Source organism: Mycteria americana, chromosome 16 (assembly GCF_035582795.1).
Source record: "Mycteria americana isolate JAX WOST 10 ecotype Jacksonville Zoo and Gardens chromosome 16, USCA_MyAme_1.0, whole genome shotgun sequence".
Classification (NCBI taxonomy): Eukaryota; Metazoa; Chordata; class Aves; order Ciconiiformes; family Ciconiidae; genus Mycteria; species Mycteria americana.
Window position 1 is genome coordinate 84,017 of NC_134380.1, and position 6,000 is coordinate 90,016.

Genomic DNA, 6,000 nt, shown 5'->3' on the forward strand with positions numbered 1-6,000 from the left:
GAAATGCAGGGTCCCACTTGGTAAACATTCTCAAAGGCAGAAGCAGTGGCATGGCCCAACGGTTGATGGACCGCCAGTGTCTGCAGAGAGGGGGTTTCTGTGATTGTTGTGGGCCTGCGGTGGGTATTTGTTTGCAACTGAAGGGTCACCCGAGAGGGTCTGTCCAAACCTCCTGTTTGGAAGCTCCCCCCGCCCAAGTCAAGCTCCTTTGCAGCCTATACCTCAGCCAGCCTTGCCACTCCCAGGCACGCCTGCCCCATGGAGGCACTCTGCTGCCTCCAGTTGCTCCATTACCGAGGGTACGTCTGCAGGCTGCGAGGATATTTCACAACAATCCTTCTGCTCAGCCTTGAAGGCTTGCTAGGGAAGGTGCCCTTCAGAGAGTCCTCAGTAAGTCCCCTCCCGGTATGAGGAAATGGATGCCAGGTTTTTCAGACGGGTTGAGCATAGCCTTGATGCTGTGGCCTTAGTCAGGGAAAGATTTTCCACTGCAGACCAAGAGGCTCCCTCTGCTTGGCATCAGGCTGTGTACTTCCTGATCATCAGCCCTTGTACCAGCATGGAGTTGTTCACTCAGCCAAATGGGTCTCCTTCTTCCCCCGCCCCCCGCCCTCCAGAACCCTGGTCTTGTCAGGGCAGGCTCCTCTCACCCACTGCTCTCAGGAGGGGACACATCTGAGTAAAACGCAACAGGGCGCCTGAAGACAGCAGCCACTACGGAAGAAGACATCTATGGTAGGACTAGCTCTCCCGAGGAAGCTCCTCGTCATGCCAATAATGCAAAAGGAGCATTGCTGAACTGCGGATGGTGGAGGAAGGGCCCGGGCGTTGGGTAGGGAGTGCTGGCCGTATGTCCTGCGCCTTGGATAGAACCACAGCTGGCAAAGAAACCAACCAATGCCCTGTTTCACATCCTAGACTGTTCACCCAGGATGAGGGAGGCAAAATGCATGCAGCCCTCCCCACAAAAACTGTCCTGCCAACCGAGGAGACAAGAGGCAAAATGAACTGAGACTTACCACCTTCACAGAGCAGAGGAAGGCACGAGGAGAGGATGGAGGAGCTGGGAGTTGGGCACGCTTTTATACTGTGGCCCAGAGCCCCAGGGGAGCTGAAAAATGACACAAACACGAAGCATGTTGAGAAACAGCAATTTTGGCTTCTGAAAGCTCTGCTGGTCGACGAAAGACATGCCTCCTTTGCCAGAAATGCTTGGCTCCCTTTTCATCCTGGGCAGCACTGAAGTGATTTGGTTGATAGCAATTATGTTTCTTCCCCAGACCAACGCTCGTTTGAGGTCTCATGCCAGTTGCTGGTGAAGCCTTGCAGCAGATTCCGGCCAGGAGGAGGTGTTGTGCGCGTCCTGCCCTTCCTGGGGAACATGGCCGCCACTTACTTAGGACTTTGCCAGCGGGGCACGCCTGAAGGCCGCTCAGAAGGGTCTCTCTTTGGTGGGCTGAGGCCGACCCTGAGCAACCCCAGTGCCTGCTCAGAGCCCAGCCAAGCCTCTGCAGGACGGCTGTTCTGCTGAGGGACAGAGAACGGAGGAGACTCAGATCCCTGGGGTGACTGGAAGGGGGTCGTCAAACAAGGCCCTCCTGCGGTCTGGAGAGAAACCCCGCTGTGTACAGGGACGGGGACACAGGCCATTGCTGGAGAGGATCAGGCTTCTCGGTGGCAGATCTCTGCTCCCCTCGGGCCTCGGTGATGCACACACTTTCCAGCCATGCAAAGGGAGCCCAGCAGTTCAGCTGTTGTCTTCGGTCAGCAAAGGCCAGAGTGTTTTCTTTGGGAACTGCACAGCCCTTGCCTTGCCTGCCAGGACTTTACTCGTTACTGTCCCGAGGAGAAGCAAAGGCTCAACGTGGCCCTGGACAGCGATGAAGGAGCCTGCTGACTCATGCCTGAAAGCGAGCCATCACCAAGTGGACCTGTCTGCTTTGGCGCAGTCTTCCCAAACGACACTCACCTTTGCATTATGGCCGGGTGGCTTGTTCGGGTCACTGACCCAGAGGGTCTGGCTTGTTTTCCCTGGCTCAGGGATGGATTGGCACATTCAGGGCCCTTTAATTGCGAGGTGGCACCAGCAGACCACCTCGGAGTCACCCAAAAGTGCTGAGGCACTATGAGACACCTCAGCTCCACCTTGGTGCAAATCATCCAGGCACTGGCATCAGGGGCTCTGGGGGAAAGGAATTTAGGTGTGCAGGGGACCCTAGGCGCAACCTCCTGTCCCCATTCCTGCAGAAATGCAGCTTTTTGTACAGTGTTGTCAGGGCTGTTAGCGTCTTGCCCAACCACTTGGTGACTCCTTGAAATCCTGTCATGCTCCTTGGTGAAACAGCAGCCAAAGGAGGACAGCACGGACGTGCCCTGACATTCCCACTCCCGCACGTTTGTGGAGCACAGACCAAATGGAGGCAAGTTGCCAACACGATGTATCCAGGGCCTGGGGAGCCTGCTTGTTTTGACAGACGGGCGTGACAGGCCACCGGACTGAGGCTGCAGCCACTGAGTGGCACCAGATGGTGCTCCCTGCTACCCTGTGAGCCATAGTGGAGACTGTGCCGGTCTGGAAAGGTCCGGGGGGAGCTCAAAGGCCAGGTGCGTGTCGCCAGCCCTAAGAGCTGCCTGGAAAAAGCCTCTGACTGCCCGTGCTGCTTGGGAAGATGGGCCACGCTCTCAGCCGGGCAGCCGTGCCGTTTGGGGGAAGGGTCTTGGGTGGGGGCTGTTGGCTTCCGCTGCAAAGGATTGATGGCTCGGTCTCACTTCTGCCGTTGTTTCCAGCAGAGCCATGCTCTGGGGCTGTAGTGCCGTCCTGCCGGGATGGTCAACCCAGTGCCACAGGTCACGGCAGAAACGTGCTCACTCCGTACAGGCAGAAAGAGGTCCCAGGAGTCACTACGGCGCCAGGGTGGGAGGCAGCCACCCGTGCCTCTTTTCCAGGTGGAACTGGAAGTGCACTGACAAAGCAGCCAGTGATGCTCCCTCCTGCAAGGCTCTGAGGCCTTGGAGGAACTTGAGAGGAGGAACTTGAGAGGCACTCGAGCCCCAGCGTGTCCCCAGCTGAAGGGCAGGGAAGTGGCTGCCCATCTCTTCCAGCCCCCAAAGCCCTGAGATGTGGCCTTTTGAGACGTGGCCCAGCCCCGCAGAAGAGCCACGGGGTGCCCACAGCAATCCCCGCAGGGGAAGCTGCCAGCAGGAACCAACCCTGAGGGAAACTCCCCAAATGGCATGACCTGCCCTATGGCTGCTCTGTTCCCGGCCAGTGCACTAATGGCTGAGCACTCAAACTACTGATGTACAGCCTTGCTGCTCCTCCCTCTCTGCTCTCCCTTCCGGCAGTTGAGAGGTCGTGCAAAGAGGAGCAGACGCCAGGACAGACACTCTGCTCCTCACGTAGCCTCCTTTGCCACCAGGCAGGAGCATGACACAGCCCATCACAGCTCCGCTACAGCAGGCAGTGACTACCATCGCTGGGCTACTCTCCTCCTTGGCCTGCCATCCTGCCCCGCTGCTGCATGTGGGAAGGGTGGGGAGGCATTCCTCTACTGCATGAGGAGCCTGGCCTTTGCTGCGCCTGAGCAAAGCTGAGGCAGCGGGAGAGGGCACGTGCATCCACCTGCCTCAGCAGGCACGTGGTAACACCTGAGGGCAGGAAGCGGACAGCACAGGCCCATCCTTGCTCCGCAAGATGCCTTCTGCTTTGAACTGCAGCCACAAGAGGACACGTCCTTCCCAGGGCTGGCAAGGCAACCAAAAGTGAAAAGCACCCTCAGGCAAATGCTATGAGTGTACTCCTCAGCCACTTTGACCTTGCACCCTTGGGGCTGACTACCCACTTTGAGCATGAGGATTCTGAGAATGAGCATTGACAGATTTCCACAGAACGAGACCTTGTTTCTTCCCCCCTTCCCCTTTTTTCCTTTGTTTTGAGGCCACCACAGAGCTACCTGGCCACCTCTAGGAATGGTCCCAGTGCCCCCATCCCTTCACACCGTGGTGCTTCTCTGCATCTCACATCTCCTTCTTTGGCCTTCATCTTCCAACCACCTCTAGGGGGCTGAGTCTCCTCCTCTCCGTGTCTCTCAGCCGGACAGGCATCCAGCCGGGGCTTGGCTGATTGCTGAGCCCTTCCATGGCCCTGCGGGGCCTTGTGTTTCTCAAGGTCAGCCTCAGCCCTTCAACAGGAGGCCCACGTGAGTGGCCTTCATCTGGAGGGCTCCACAGCTGAAGGCCTGACTGAGCGTGGTAGTCACGTGCCCAACAAAGATGTGCACAAGCCACACACAGGGCCTGGAGCTACGGAAACCCTTTCCTGGGAACTGGCATGGGACCCCAAATGACCGTTGCTTTGAGGAGCCAGCATCTAATGAATCACTGTGCTCTCACCCAACAGGGAAATGCAAGCCAGACCTTTCAGATGAAAGAGACAAGTTCTTCATCTCTTGGCTGTGCTTTGCAAGCCTCAAATTGCTCTCCGTTGACGTGCTGCACAAAGAAGGTGTGTTCCAGGTCTCCTGAGGCGCCGGCTCACCATATAAAAAGCCTGTGCCACTCCAGGCCCTTCCATCCATATCTCTTCCCTTGCTCTCCACGGTGAACTTGGTAAGTCTGAACTCACTCCTTCTCTTCCTGCTGGGAGCATTTCTGGCTGGGGGACTGCTTCCCTTCTGCGCGTGCTCCTTCTGATACGTGGTCCAGGCTTGAAAATACACTGGGCTTCCCTCTTCTGGGAGGTGAGGTGGTGAGGGAAGAGGGAAGGCTTTGTTCCCTTCCGAGAGGGAGTCAGTTTGGCTCCTTTGTAGCAGTGGCTCTGCTGAAGTCTGAGGCTGCATGACCAGTACCATTTAACCGGACACGATGTGCTTCCTCCCCCATCCATAGTGCAGCAACCTGCCTTGGTCACTCTTGGCACGGAAAGGAACTTGCCAGGGAGATCTGACCTGACCCAGGCACTGCCCGTTCTCAGAGGAGCCAAGCTGGAGGTCTGAAAGGGCCCGACAGCTAATGCCCTCTGCTCCCTCCCGGTCTTGCAGGGTCGCCTCCCTCCGCGAGACATGGCGTGCTACAGCCCGTGCCTGCCAGCTGCCTGCGGCCCAACCCCGCTTGCCAACAGCTGCAACGAGCCCTGCGTCATCCGGTGCGCCGACTCCAGCGTTGCCATCCAGCCCTCGCCAGTCCTGGTGACGCTGCCGGGCCCAATCCTCAGCTCCTTCCCTCAGAGCACAGCCGTGGGATCCACCGCGTCGGCTGCCGTGGGGAGCTCTCTCAGCGCTGGCAGTGTGCCCATCGCTTCTGGGGGCTCCCTGGGGCTGGGGGGCTTTGGGTGGTCCGGTCTGGGCCGTGGGCTCTGCGGGCCTCTGGGACGGGGCAATCTCTTATGCTGAAGGCCGTATATTGCCTCCCTGTGGTTGAGCGCTGGGAGCCTCCAGGAAAGCCCTGGAGCCAGCCCTGAGAGCGCGGCCATGGTCTGCAGGTACCCCAGCTCCCACCGCTCCCACTAGCTGGAGGAAGGGGCCTGCGCTGGCCTTCCGTCTCTTCCCAAGGAAGCCTCTCTCTTTCCCCCTCTTGCTCTGCTTTGCCTTACGCTCCCCACCAAATACCTCCTCCTTCCTTCCGTAGCAATGGGTCTAGGAGATACATGACTGCCAGAGCCTTGAAGGGGAATTGGAAAAGCAGCATCCCTGGCGTGGAGGTTTTCCTTCAGATGGCAGCACTTCTCTGAGCTTTACTCAGCCTCCTCCAAAATGCATTGCTTAAGCTCTCGCCTTTTCCATTGTCCTTTGATTTTCTCATTAAAGACATTGGGCATCAGCTTTGCAAGAGAGTCCTGTTTCATTCTCCCCTCTTCTCCAATCCCAACCAGCTGAGTGTCCAAAAGAGTTCCTCGCTTGGTAAAACTCGGGCTTTCTCCCTAGTTCCTGGCTTTGAGAGAGCCTCGTCTTTTGCCCCTGACATCCCATAGCAATGGAGACAAGGCCAGCTTGGGGTGAGAGC